Below are 14,217 nucleotides of genomic sequence, written 5' to 3'. Positions count from 1 at the left end.
CTGTGGATTTAAACCAGTCAGAGCTGCAGAACCCTGGCACACTAATAGCATAGAACTGTTGATTTGTGTACTTTGATATAGAATCATGTTTAAGAAAACCACTTTCAAAGTACTGTTCTAAATTCTTTTTCTTCTAGAACAACAAGCTGCAAAGCAAAAGCGTGGCAGTGAATCTGATAGATACCCTGACACTGATAGGATTTGTCAAATAGGGAGAGGATACTCAGCCCAAACTTACAGTACCAAGCCCTTCACTATTTCTCGTATATGTATTGGCTTTATGTATATACAAAAGCAACACAGTGCCACAATTTTTTAATGTTTCTCTTCAGAATAAAAAAAAAAAAAAAAAAAAAAAAAAAGCAGGGATTGAAGCAACAGGGGTACTGATATTCAGAAGTGGAATTTATTGACCAGACTGAATATTCTGAACATTGTGAAGCTTTTCAGAAGTGGAATTTATTGACCAGACTGAATATTCTGAACGTTGTGAAGCTTTTCATCTTGAGAATGTACTTTGGATTAACCAGAAGCTACATTTTGTGAATAGTATATTCAGCCAGTTTCTGTTCTTTATGTTCAGAATCCAACTGTTATGCAGATCTGTAAAAGAGAATAAAAAGAAAAATATGCTTTTAAAACCAGTCTGACAACTGCAATTAAATTAGTCATCCACTCAATTTCAGGTATTTGTAACATCAAGTAATTTAACAAACACTTTTCAACCATAACAGCTCAAGGCATATTTGTTTTAAAAGCACTTCAGTAGAAAATTCCAACATCCCTCCCCCACAAAGATCATTCTATAAAGAATGTAATTCTAACTATGGAGACTAAAAAGGGTTGAATATTCACTAGTTTATTATAATTTTCAACATTGATTATGACTTCTGAAGCAACTATGCCTAGCTGTGAGCAAATCAACAACTGCTTCTTGAGGAAAAATATTTAAGAATGGCAAAGAAATTATGGCATGACAACATAAATTTAATACAAGTGCTGACTATCATTTCTATTATATTCTTGTGTATTTCCGTTAGACCATGAAATGAGAACAGGTGCTTGGGTTCCATCCTTGGCAAACTATATAAACAGCAAAATAGCTGGAAAATTCCATTGCTTACTGTTTGAAGTCCCTCTATGACATGAAGGTATTGAAGAACTGGAACATGGATGTGTAAGTCTAATAGAGCAAACTGCTCATAGTACACTGCTTAGAAGTATTTTGAATTAAACAGGATCAAGGAAGGCTTTGCAGGAGGATCTGGATAGGCTGGACCAATGGGCCGAGGCCAACGGTATGAAGTTCAACAAGGCCAAGTGCCGGGTCCTGCACCTTGGGCACAACAACCCCAAGCAGAGCTACAGGCTGGGAGATGTGTGGTTAGAAAGCTGCCTGGCAGAGAAGGACCTGAGAGTATTGGTTGACAGTCGGCTGAATATGAGCCAGCAGTGTGCTCAGGTGGCCAAGAAGGCCAGCAACATCCTGGCTTGCATAAGAAACAGCGTGGTCAGCAGGTCCAGGGAAGTGATTTTCCCCCTGTACTCATCTCTGGTGAGGCAGCACCTCAAGTACTGTGTTCAGTTTTGGGCCCCTTACTACAAAAAGGACATGGAGGTGCTTGAGCGAGTCCAGAGAAGGGCTACAAACCTGGTGAAGGGTCTGGAGAACAAGTCTTATGAGGAGCAGCTGAGGGAGTTGTTACTGTTTAGCCTGGAGAAGAGGAGGCTCAGGGGCGACCTTATTGCACTCTACAGGTACCTGAAAGGAGGCGGTAGCGAGGTGGTGGTTGGTCTATTCTCCCATGTGCCTGGTGACAGGACAAGGGGGAATGGGCTAAAGTTGCACTAGGGGAGGTTTAGTTTGGATATTACGAAGAACTTCCTTACTGAACGGGTTGTTAGTCACTGGAATAGGCTGCCCAGGGAAGTGGTTGAGTCCCCATCCCTGGAGGTCTTTAAAAGACGTTTAGATGTAGAGCTTAGGGATATGGTTTAGTGGAAAGATTTGTTAGTGTTAGGTCAGAGGTTGGACTTGGTGATCTTGGAGGTCTCTTCCAACCTAGACTGTTCTGTGATTCTGTGAAGTTACTTGATGCTTTGAGATTCTACACCAGAACATGGGTGAAGATTAGTACAATTTTTGCTGACATAGCTAACCTTGTCCTCATTATCCACATTCTCTGTATAATTGATGAATGTTTTTCAGTTTTTTCAGGCCTAGCAATTTATTTACTCTTCCTATTAATAACACCATTATTTCTGTCCTATGAAGAAAATAATCTAATTCAATTAGCAGTGCAGTTAAGGGTAGGATTCAAATCTTAACAAGGCATGGGGGGTAAGACTGGGAGTGAAGGGGATGCGTAGGTTATATGCTTAATAAATGAAACTAAATAATTGCAGGTTGATGAAAAAATCTGTTTAAGCAAAGAGAACGATATGGGCTCCATTCCTTTCTGTTACCTTTGGCAGTGATCTAAGGGCAAAGCAAAGATCAGCTGTGTAGTGTACATGCATTAGATCTGATGAAGGATGCACTGGATGCTGGTGGATCACACAAATTGATAGCATGGTCTAACCTTTTTAGATAACTGATCAATACTATTGATTGCCTTTTTTTTTTCTTTTCCATATGAATGAGTAGCTGGTAATTGTTTTATAGAGAAAAAGGTGCCTACACAGACAACTTAAAGGTCTAGGAAAATAAGAGTGTGCTAAGTGACAGGTAAGAAGTATTTCTTGCATATTATTAGCTTTATGGTGAAAATAATTATAGTTTTTTTGTTTGTTTTTGATTATTTAGAGGAATATAGGATGAAGATCAGAACTTTTTAATTTTATGAATAATCTGGAATTGTAGAATTCATTATTTCTTTTTACTTCCTTAACAAAATAATACAATTAATTAGAAGAAATATGTGAATCATAAATAGATCTGTATAAAACTGCAAACTGGGAACCAATGATTGCATTTTTCAACTTGAGATTGTCTGCTGTTTAAAATCTTTTAAGTTTATTTCTAATTCCTCTCTCCACATAAGAATTTAATTTTTATTATACATAGGATCAAATTGAACAGGTATGACTAGAATATAGTCTATGACTTAGAAACAAAGTTGGCACAATGAACATTGTGCAATTTACCTAAGCTGAGACTCAGAGCCAATTATCAAAGCATATGTAGAGTGCATAACAAATGGTACTGCAAAACTGTTTTTCAAAAAGAGGAAGGTAACTCTTTTCTCCCGTTATAATTAAGTCATAGCTATAGCAGAGTGTTGTGCATTTGCTACTATCTTGGTGTGTCAGCTTGAAAGATTTTTTGCTTTGAACATGGCCATGTGTCCTCACTGTGAACCAGACTTCTGGGACAGATTTAGTGCAGTGTCTTAACTCCCTGTGTGCTCAGCACTACATTATGGAACAATCTTGTAGTGGTTATCAGCATAGCAATCAAACAATAAGAATTGGGTATCCTAGACTTTTTTAAAAAAAACAAAACAAAACAAAACAAAACACTAATTTGGGTGCTTCAGCATAAAAACATGTTTCTCCTATTTAGTTTTTATTTAGTTATTATCCAATATTATCATTTTCTTAAGATCCAAGGAGTCCAATGCTTAGGGAACTCTAGATGTAGGAACCCAGTGCTCATACGTTGTCTCAGTCTGATTGGACTAAAATTCAGGTCTTCTGTTTTCTCTTAGGAAATGCTCAAGGAATAAGAAAGGAGCACATTGAAATACTAAAGTCTTAATATGTTATGTAAAACTTCTTGTTAAGCTAGAGGTTACCAGTCATTGAAAATAAGTGAGTTTCTCCTTGAGAGGGATGCCATGTGGGTCCTCCTCTGTCTGACAGAGTTCAACAGGGAATATAAACCCTTTAAGATCTTAAGTACCATCTTGTCTTTCATTTTCTTTTATTTTAAATAACTTAGAACTGAACACAGTAATTATTTCTTCAACAAGTTGAGGAAAATTTTGTTCAACCAAAAAAAAAAAAAGTTTTGATTTTCTGAAAACACCCCAAAAATCATTTTCAATTGCCACTTGTATATGAACCAAAAAACTTAAACATGCTGTATGTACATGCCTAGTTTTAGGATTGCTGTAACATGGAATGGGTTGTTTCTAAATGCACTCACTTTTTTTTTTTTTTTTTGGGGGGGGGGGGGGGGGGGGGGGGGGGCCCAGAAAGCCATTTCTTTCCAGCTAAGAAGGAGCCATGAGAACATAATGTAACTGTTACATGTGACAATGTGATTATGCAGCCTGTCTCCAGATGTGAATCAGCAGAACTCTAATGAATTCAGTAGGGTTCTACTGATTTAAATTAGCTGATGATCTCAATTTTCTTCATTTTAGATAAAAGGTAGAAATGATTTGTTCTGATTTTTTTTTTTTTTTTTTTCCCTTCAGGGATCCCAGAATATTTTCAGAAATCTCCAGTCCACATGTCCTGATCAGATTCTGTTTTAAAATATCAGACCACTTACCCCTCTAGTGCTATCCAGAATAACTGCAAAGTACTGTTTAAATAGCAAGAGCCTAAGACATTTATAAAACAGAAATATAGAACACTACTTTTTAAGGTGATAGCAGTTTAAACATAGATAAAAATAGGTGTAAATTTGAAAAAAAAAAAAACTAGTTAGCTTTATATGCACGTTATTGTATTCTAACCTTTAGTGACTCACTGATAATGAATCTGTTGGCATTTTTCTTCATCAAAAAATATGTATTGGTTACATGGAACTCAGGGGTATTTAAAATGCGGACTGTCATTCATGTAAGCTTCTTGGCTTGTAAAAACTAGTCAAAAGGAGGGACAATGAAGAAACTGAAATTGGAATGAGCAAACTGACCAACCGGTGATAGTTTTTATTATGTAATTAGGTTTTCCATTGTGCTTCTTACTACTGAGCAAGTCTGTTCTGCAAAGTCTAAAAAGTTCTGGCTGTGAAGAGTCTAAGTTTTAGACAACTCAGAAAATTTTTTGCATTTTCCATATTTCATCATGTGTGTGAAGTTCACAACAGGTCTTCAGCTTTCATAATTGCCTATTGGTTCATATAAAGGTAATCACTGAAAGTCAATTTAAATTTTGCTTCTGTAGGAGGAAACTTGTCATCAGACTTTACCAAGACTTAGAAGAAACAGGAGATGATAAAACTCCAAGAAACTGGGCTTTGAAACTCTTGGCAGTTGTACAAAAGATCTGTCTAGACCTCTGGTATTGTTTGTTTGGGAAAGAACAAAATGGGAAAAGCTGCCCTGGAAGGAAATATTTACTCCACTTCCTTGACTCCTGTACTTTCTCCTGTCATACAAAGTGATGGTGGTGAAATTGATGCATTTGTGTTCATATTCTCTATCAATCTCTAACAGGAAAAATTCTGAAGGTACCAGACAACGTAGACATTTTCATCCATACAAATATATCAAAAGCAGCATCAAAAAAGCATGTATAGATGCAAGGCCTTTATCATGATTCTTTCTGTCTGTTACAGCAATGAAAAATTTAAATTAGAAAAACTGATCCTCTTTCTTCACAGGAGGAAAACCTCAAGGGAATACATCAAGAGGGAAACTTCATGGAGTTTCTGTCTTCTCCATAAGAATTCTACATAATGATTACTTTGGCTTTGCAACTCTGCCTGGTCTAATTAAGACCTGACCAAACTCACAAACAAAGATCTGTTATTTTTAAAACCCACATGCTTTTATTTTCTGCACTGAAGCAGTTTTCTACTTCTTCGGTTTTAACTTCCTTTAGGAACAATGAGATCCAAATTCTGTGCAGATAAAGTATTAAATCTTTATAGTAGCAGATATTACATGTGTGCTGATTGTGTGAATTATCAGGTACGAGGCTCTTATAGAGTCTGGTTTGCTTGCCTACAAATATTATGTGACTTAATATAAGGTCTTTTATATACTGTAAGATGTTTGTACACACATTTGGACTGTGCTGCATTACATTTGAAAGTCCTCAATAACTCAGAGAGTAAACTGAAACTGGTATTAAATTCTAGGAGCAAGGGCATCTACATTGGACAACGTAACCACTAAGAGGGTATTGCACTATCATGTCAAACAGTATGTTTTTACTCACCGTAATTTACAGAGCTTTTCTTAGGAATGTGAAGCCAAATTTTATGCAGTGGTGGATTGATAATACTAACTTCAGAGGACATCTGCCTGTTACCATCACAAAATATCTTTCATAATTAAAAAAATACAATGCATTGTAGAAGATAGAGTTTCTCATGTTTTTTTATTATTATTATTTTTATTATTATTATTTTTACCAAATAGTCTGCAAAGCTATCAGAAAAAAAAATGTTTTCAATTAATCAAACAATGTATTAGGAAGGAGGAGATAATGGAATGTATTAAACGCTAAGTCCTCTCATGCTGGAATTCATTCATCATGAGGTTATTTTATAGCATGAATTCAAATCCTACAGGTATGGAGAACATTACAAGTTACTAAAGATTAGCTTTTTGGCTGTTTTTGCAATTTGTTAATCCTTATGGAATACCTTAATATGAATTATTATACAAAGTCATAAATAGTACCCACCTATAAATTCGTTTGTGGTTCAAAATAGATCAGCTAAGCTTTTCTTCTCTTTATCCAACTGCTGCAGGTTTTTGCTAATTGGAAGCAAGACTTTGAAAAACACAATTGATTCAGATATTTATTGATGGATAGTTAATAGAATTTTTTGCTGTTGTTAAAAGGCTAACCAAAGTGTTTAAATTTAGGAATATTCAAAGTCTGCCTGCAGAAAAACGAGTAACTAAATGCAAAGAGGTTTTAGAGAAAGGTTCAGCATGCAGTAAATTAATAGATAAATAAATATTTTCATACTACTAAACTTTCCCAGGTAGAGGAGACTGATATTTGCATTACCATATTTCAAAGGTACTACAGATTTTCCTGAGCAGCTTAGCATAGGCCTAAATAATTACTGTAAAACTACAAGGAAATCTCCCATTCCAGTTTGCTTAGATAAAGCTTCTTTGAACTGGCTTCCAACACTGGACTCCATTCACAGAACATTTAATTCTAACAGAGTTTCACTGTCTACTATAGAAGGGTAGCTTGTGATGATATTATGTAACACAGTATATGGAACTACACTTGCTATTTGTAAGAATCAGTGCATAAATTACATATACTTCAGCAAAGATCTTTATCCACAGTCATAAAATGAGTTGTGTGTTTTCAACTAGATAGTATTTTCAACTGAAACTGTTTCCTTCTGGTTTTTGATCAATGATTGAAAATATACTCTGAGGCTTGTTGTATAGCTATGCTTTGTAATCTGATAAAATACCAGTTCTAATAATGCATAAGGAGCCTTCTACTTTAAAATCCTAAGCATATTATTGCACGTGTCTAGCTGAATTAATTAATTCATCAAGTGGAAAAAATTATGTCTCCCTCTCTTTCATAACAAACTAACTCTACGTTTGCAAATAAAGAAATGAGCTTTTTAATAGAAGAGAGTATTCACAGTATGCAAGATGAACTAACTTGGAAGTCCATCCCACCACACACAGATCAAAGTGAAGCTACTCTTTTAAAAAAAAAAAAAAAAAAAAAAAAAAAAAAAAAGAGAGAAATCTCAGAATAATTATTAATCAATGAGATTCAAAAGAATCTGCAAACAACAGGATTGTGTAATGATCTGGATCTTTTTAGTGAGACAATATTTGTATTTAGCAAGTTCTGGAACCCCAAGTAAATTTCATTTAATGCTGTGAAATGAGATGAAAATAAAAATAAAATAAAACTTTAAAAAATAAAATAAACTTTTTTTTTTTTTTTTTACACTTAAAATGTCAACTAGTTTCCAATTCAAATGTGAGGACTCACTAGGAAGCACTAAGTTTCGACCAACTGTTCTCTATTATGTGCTTTTGAACCTGTACTTCTAGTTACTTTTTGAAATACGAAAATTAGAGTGAATCCATTTTTCTCCTCTGCCAAAACCAACCACCCAGAAAACAGCTTTCCTGAGTAATGTGCAGCATTATCAGCAATCCTTACAGTAATCATAGAATCATAGAATATTCCGAGTTGGAAGGGACCCATAAGGATCATCAAGTCCAACTCCTTGCACCACACAGGTCTACCCAAAAATTTAGACCATGTGACTTAGTGCACAGTCCAAACGTTTCTTAGATTCATACAGGCTTGGTGCAGTGACTACTTCACTAGGGAGCCTGTTCCAGTGCGCAACCGCCCTCTCAGTGAAAAACCTCCTCCTGATAATCTAGTCTGAACTTCCCCTGCCTCAGTTTAACCGCGTTCCCGTGGGTCCTATCACTGGTGTTTATGGAGAATAGGTCACCCGCCTCTCCACTCCCCCTCACGAGGAAGTTGTAGACCATGATGAGGTCCCCCCTCAGCCTCCTCTTCTCTAGGCTGAACAGGCCCACTTACCTCAGCCGCTCTTCATACATCATCCTGTCCAGGCCCTTCACCATCTTTGTCGCCCTCCTCTGGACACTCTCCAACAGTTCAAGGTCCTTTTTGTACTGTGGTGCCCAGAACGGCACAGAGTACTCGAGGTGAGGCCGCACCAGCACAGAGTAGAGCGGGACGATCACTTCACTTGCCCTACTAGCGATGCCGTGCTTGATGCACCCCAGGATACGGTTGGCCTTCCTGGCTTCCAGGGCACACTGCTGGCTCATATTCAACTTGCTGTCAAATCAGAGAACCTTGTTAGTGAACCCTTTATGTAAAAAGAAATACTTCAGTGATCATAGGTGAGCTGATTGTTGTATAATAATGATTACTTAAGCAATTTGAAAAAAAAATAATAATAATAATAATTATAATGAAATGTAGAACTGTGAAGTTACAGTAAAACTAAAACCATGAGCAATAATAACTTATCACAGAGATAACCAGAGATGTGTAAAATTAGATGGAAAAAAGAGAGAATTTATTGAAAGCTAATTAAGCATAATAACTAAGAACAATTAGAGTGTAAGTAAATTGACAGAGTATCTTATGCCTAAAACATATACTGTTTATTCTGTTATATTTTTTTTCTTCGTTTTACAAAGATTTTCTCTGGGTTTTAAAACTAGACCAATGTTACATGTTTTAAGGATTAAATATGCATTGCTAAGGACACTATGTCCTCCTAAAGTAGTTTCTCCTCTGTTTGAGATATTATGACTGATGGCAATTTTCCCTTTTCAACTGTGAAATAATTAAGAATTTTTATTTTTATTTTCACAAATCTTCCTAAGGTTCAGAAAACTAATATCAAAATTAAGAATTAATTACAATTTTAATGTTTTATTTTATCTGATTTCTTTTTTATGTTTCTTTATCATTCATTAAGCCTGACAGGGGAAGATATCTGCAATATCTGAATATTCATCTATCCTTATATTGAGTTTGTGATTTTGTTTTTTAAAAAAATAATTTTTAAAAAAGGCATGAATTTAATGGACTTGAAGTGTGTGAAAATCTGTCATAGTTTGCTCAGGTTTGAAGAAGAAAATGCTATTGAAATTGCCACCATCATCTTTGTTAGTGAGAAAAAAAATCTTCATTTTTTGCTTGTTACAGTTAAGCCAAAGATGAGCTCAAGCAGTTAATGTTATTGTAAACTTGGGATAGCTTGAACTCTAGGACATTTAAAATAGGGCATATGGCTTTTAGAAACATTAGATGCTTTATTATTCATTCTCTTCTTTAGTGTTTTAGCAAAGATTTTAAGTTGACTCCTAGATTTAAGATTTCTTACAGATATCGGATTGCAGACATAGTGGAAAGCAAAATAATTATTGGGTGTTACCCATTAAGATGAATTCAAATGGCAACTGTTAACAATCTGAAACACCAGAGTAGTTGTGGGCTTTTCTCTATGTCATAAAAAGCCCTCAAAGTTACCATAAAGCTTCATTCACTTTCAGTGTGATAGATTACACATGTGACAGTTTATTTTACAAGCAAAATCTGCATGTAAACTGTAAAGTGCCTGAATGCTTGGATTAGAAAATGGAAAAATAAACAACTGCAATTAAGGGATCAAGCATTTCAATATTGCTGATCTTATATCACGTGACTTTATTTTCCTAAAAGCACTTCAGAGAACTATCCTGACAAATTAAGAACTTCTGAGATGATCAATGATATTCTAGTCAGTAAAATATTCTGTTCAGTGGGTATTCTAGTCAATAAAAGCAGTGTTAACATGTAGAATACATTTTCTGGGAAATCTTACCTGAGTCATTAATAAACTTACAATAAAATTGTAGCTATTGAAATCACCTGTTTATGTATACATTACTTCATTTTCCAAAAGAAATTGAGTCTTTCATAGTTCTCTTCATCAATGTACTGCACACATTAAATTTTAGTTTGAGATCTATTACAAATTAAAATATGAATATTTTTGAAACCTTTCTAGGTTCTGAGAGCACCTATAAAGTTAGTTACTATAGAGCTAACTATCTTAAGTTTATACTGTATTGTACACTGTGAAGTTCAAGAATATCTTGATAAAGATGTTATTTTCAACATTAAAAATATTTAATTGTTTACACCACGGAACACTACTCTACAGTGGTACTGTAGAGGAGTCTACAAAAAGTGCTTCCAACCATTTGGTTTGTAAATCAAGTCTAATACCAAATCCAGATATATGATGAAAGTTTAACTAAGCAACATCTGAATTACTTGAACAACTGGTATCTCTCGGTGATGTACTAAACTATACATTTGCAGCACGTATTAACACTTCCAATATTTTCTTAGATAACTGACCTTTTAGAGTGCTTTGTGAATATTGTTTTAGAATGCTAGATTTTAGGAAATATACTCGACATATTTTATATTAATATGCTTTAACAAATTCTGTTTCACAAATTATATTTTTCTAAAAATCTTACTAAGCTGTGTAAGTTTTTCCTAAATGATTTCTTGGGGATCTGACCTTGTAAGGGCCTTTATATATAAATATATGTGCATATATATATATATATATATATATATATAATTTTTATATATTTTATATATATTTTATATATATATATATATATATATGTAATTTTATTGTTTAAAGAATGAAGAACCAACCTGAGTGAAAATAAAGACATTTTATATTCTACAGTAAATTTAATCACAGTACCCCACTGAGTTTCAGGAATTAATAAAATTTAAGGACAAGAAAATAGAAGGAATACCTTATGTACAAAGAGACCCAAATTCTTCTATTTTAGAATATTTTTTCTTCCTATTTTTAAATTCTACTGTTGTTCTTCCACTTTGCTATCCACATGGCAAGGCAAATTATGTGTGCTTTTCTTAAAACACAGTATCTTTATAAATTACAGTGATTGGATGCAGATTTTTGCGTGCCATCAACAGAAAATACTTACTATTGCCCCAAATACCTTTCAAGAATAAGCTTCATGTTGACTTTGAGGGAATAGTTGAGGGAATAGTGCCACCTACTGAGCCAATACCTTCCATTTCAGCAGCACTTGAGAGTTGGTGTAAATGTAGATTTTAATCAGCCTTGTGAACTTGAAAACTCTGCCACTCCTTAATCTTTGAACATTATTTTTATTTTCCTAACTATGATTTGTTTATTTAAATTTCTTCTAATAGCTCTAAAATTAAAGGCTAAATGGATTTGTGCACTCTAACCCATGAAGCTCAGAGCCTGGTATGATTTTACAAATGCTACTGGAATATAAATAATGAAGGACATTGCTACAGGATCTCAGATAAGGAAGGGAGTGCACCTTTCCCAGGTGAAGTTTATTAACAAAATAGGTTGCCTAGGGAGGTGGTGGAGTCAGTGTCCCTAAGGATGTTAAAGAAAAGGTTGGATGTAGTGCTCAAGGACATGGTTTAGTGGGTGATATTGGTGGTAGGGGGATGGTTGGACCAGATGATCTTGGAGGTGTTTTCCAACCTTAATGATTCTATGATTTTCACAAATAAGTAAACAACAGTATTTGTTGTAGTTTAAGTTAAAATAAAATGTAGCCTATTCCTAGCATTGGTATTTAGGTCACTGCACTGTTTAAGTTGTTTTGTTACCAAGAGACAAAAGATGATCTAAATGAAACAGAAATACAGGTTTTTCTCAGTTTAGAATGTTTTATTGCACAACTTTAATTATATTCCTTGAAGTCATAAAATGACCTATGACTGTTATAATTTCAGTTAAGAAGCCTATAAAACAACACCAAAATAAAAATAATAAATAAAATACAAAGTAAACAGAGTGGAAGATAAACATTGTTCTTCGGATAGGCATTTCATCAAAACAACCCACAGCCAAATCAGGGGAAGATATGTTATGGCAAAGACAACAGTCAGTTCTTCATTTATCCCTTCAGCTTAAGAGGAAAGACAAAGACAAAGTGTGAAAGCACTTGTGGGGATTGGCGTTCTTAAAAATTATTGAGGCACCAGTGGTGAGTCAAGGTTGCATTCTATTTCAGACAGAAAGGAGGGCTGAATTCCTCCCTTTACGTTTTAATGACTGAATTTGGTCTCCAAAATAACTCTAAATAAAATGTTTTTTAAAACTCTTCAGTGAAATCTTTAACATTAAATCTTACAGAGAAACATATTTAATATTCTCACTTTCCATTTTTCTCAGAGCTCTTAAATTTAAATTGAGAATAATTCTAATAAAGTTCATGTCAGTCTGCAAAATCCTGGGATTATTTGTCTGAAGAGCTCTTGATTTGTAGTTTTCATTCACGGTTCTGATATTTTGATAATCTATTTCTTGAGGTGTCAAAATATGTGTCCAATTAAAATGTTTCCAGTGATTAATGTCTGTGGTATTTGAGTTATAATTTGCTTCCACGTTTTCTACAGTTAATGATGGATGAAGAAAGCTAGTGAGGGGAAACTCCTGCATAAGATCAGCTTTTACCAGGCCAGAATGTAAATCAGTACTCAGAATAAAGTGAAATGCTCATTCTGTTTTCACAATTCATTTTCTGAAAGGTCAGGGAAAAATTAAAATAATAAAAATAAAATAAAAAAGCACAATTACATTTATGTGGAATGACAAGTTAAGAAAATATTATTTTGGGGTTATTGCTTCATTTGGGACCAATTAGCTATTAATTTACATCTGAAATTGTAAATTAATTGTAAATTACTGCAGTTCTGAATGGAAACTATAGTTCTGTTGCTTGATTTCATAGGCAAGTCTAGTTTTTAAGTAGAATATTACAGAATCACAGTCACAAAAGGTAAGGGTTGGAAGGGACCTTGAAAGATCATCGGGTCCAACCTCCCTGCCAAAGCAGGTTCCTCAGAGCAGGATGCCCAGACGGGACTTGAATATCTCCAGAGAAGGAGACTCCACAGCCTCTCTAGGCAGCCTGTTCCAGTGCTCCATCACTCTCACTGTGAAGAAGTTCTTTCACATGTCAGTGCGGAACTTCCTGTGTTCAGACAAAGACAACCCTAGTTATATGTACAGACTGGGGGATGAGGTGCTAGAGAGTGCCCCCGCAGAAAGGGATCTGGAGGTTTTGATTGACAGCAAACCTAACATGAGCCAGCAGTGTGCCTTGGCAGCCAGGAGGGCCAACCATATCCTGGGGAGTATCAAGAACAGCATTGCTAGTTGGTCAAGGGAAGTGATTGTCCCACTCTGTGCTGGTGTGTCCTCACTTTGAGTACTGTGAGCAGTTTTGGGTGCCACAGTATAAGAAAGATATAAAATTGTTAGAGATTGTCCAAAGGAAGGCAACTAAGATGGTAAAGGGGAAGATGTATGAGGATCAGCTGAAGTCATTTGGATTGTTCAGCCCGGAAAAGACTGAGGGGAGACCTCATTGCCATCTACAACTTCCTCACGAAGAGCAGTGAAGAGGCAGGCACTGATCTCTTCTCTCTGGTGACCAGCAATAGGACCTGATGGAATGGCATGGAGCTGTGACAGGGGAGGTTCAGACTGGATATCAGGAAAAGGTTCTTCACTGAGAGGGTGGTCAGGCACTGAAACAGGCTCCCCAGAGAATTGCTATTGGCACCAAGCCTGCCAGAATTCAAGAATCTTTTGGACAACATTCTCAGATGCATGATCGGATTTTATTTTTTTGGGGTGGTCCTTTGGGTACACAGGAGTTGCACTAGATGATCCCTGTGGGTACTTTCTAACTCAGATATTCTATGGTTCTATGATCTTTCCAC

This window comes from Oxyura jamaicensis, chromosome 1 (assembly GCF_011077185.1).
Source record: "Oxyura jamaicensis isolate SHBP4307 breed ruddy duck chromosome 1, BPBGC_Ojam_1.0, whole genome shotgun sequence".
NCBI lineage: Eukaryota > Metazoa > Chordata > Aves > Anseriformes > Anatidae > Oxyura > Oxyura jamaicensis.
The sequence above is the reverse complement of the archived record's forward strand: the minus strand, read 5'-3'. Positions refer to the sequence as shown.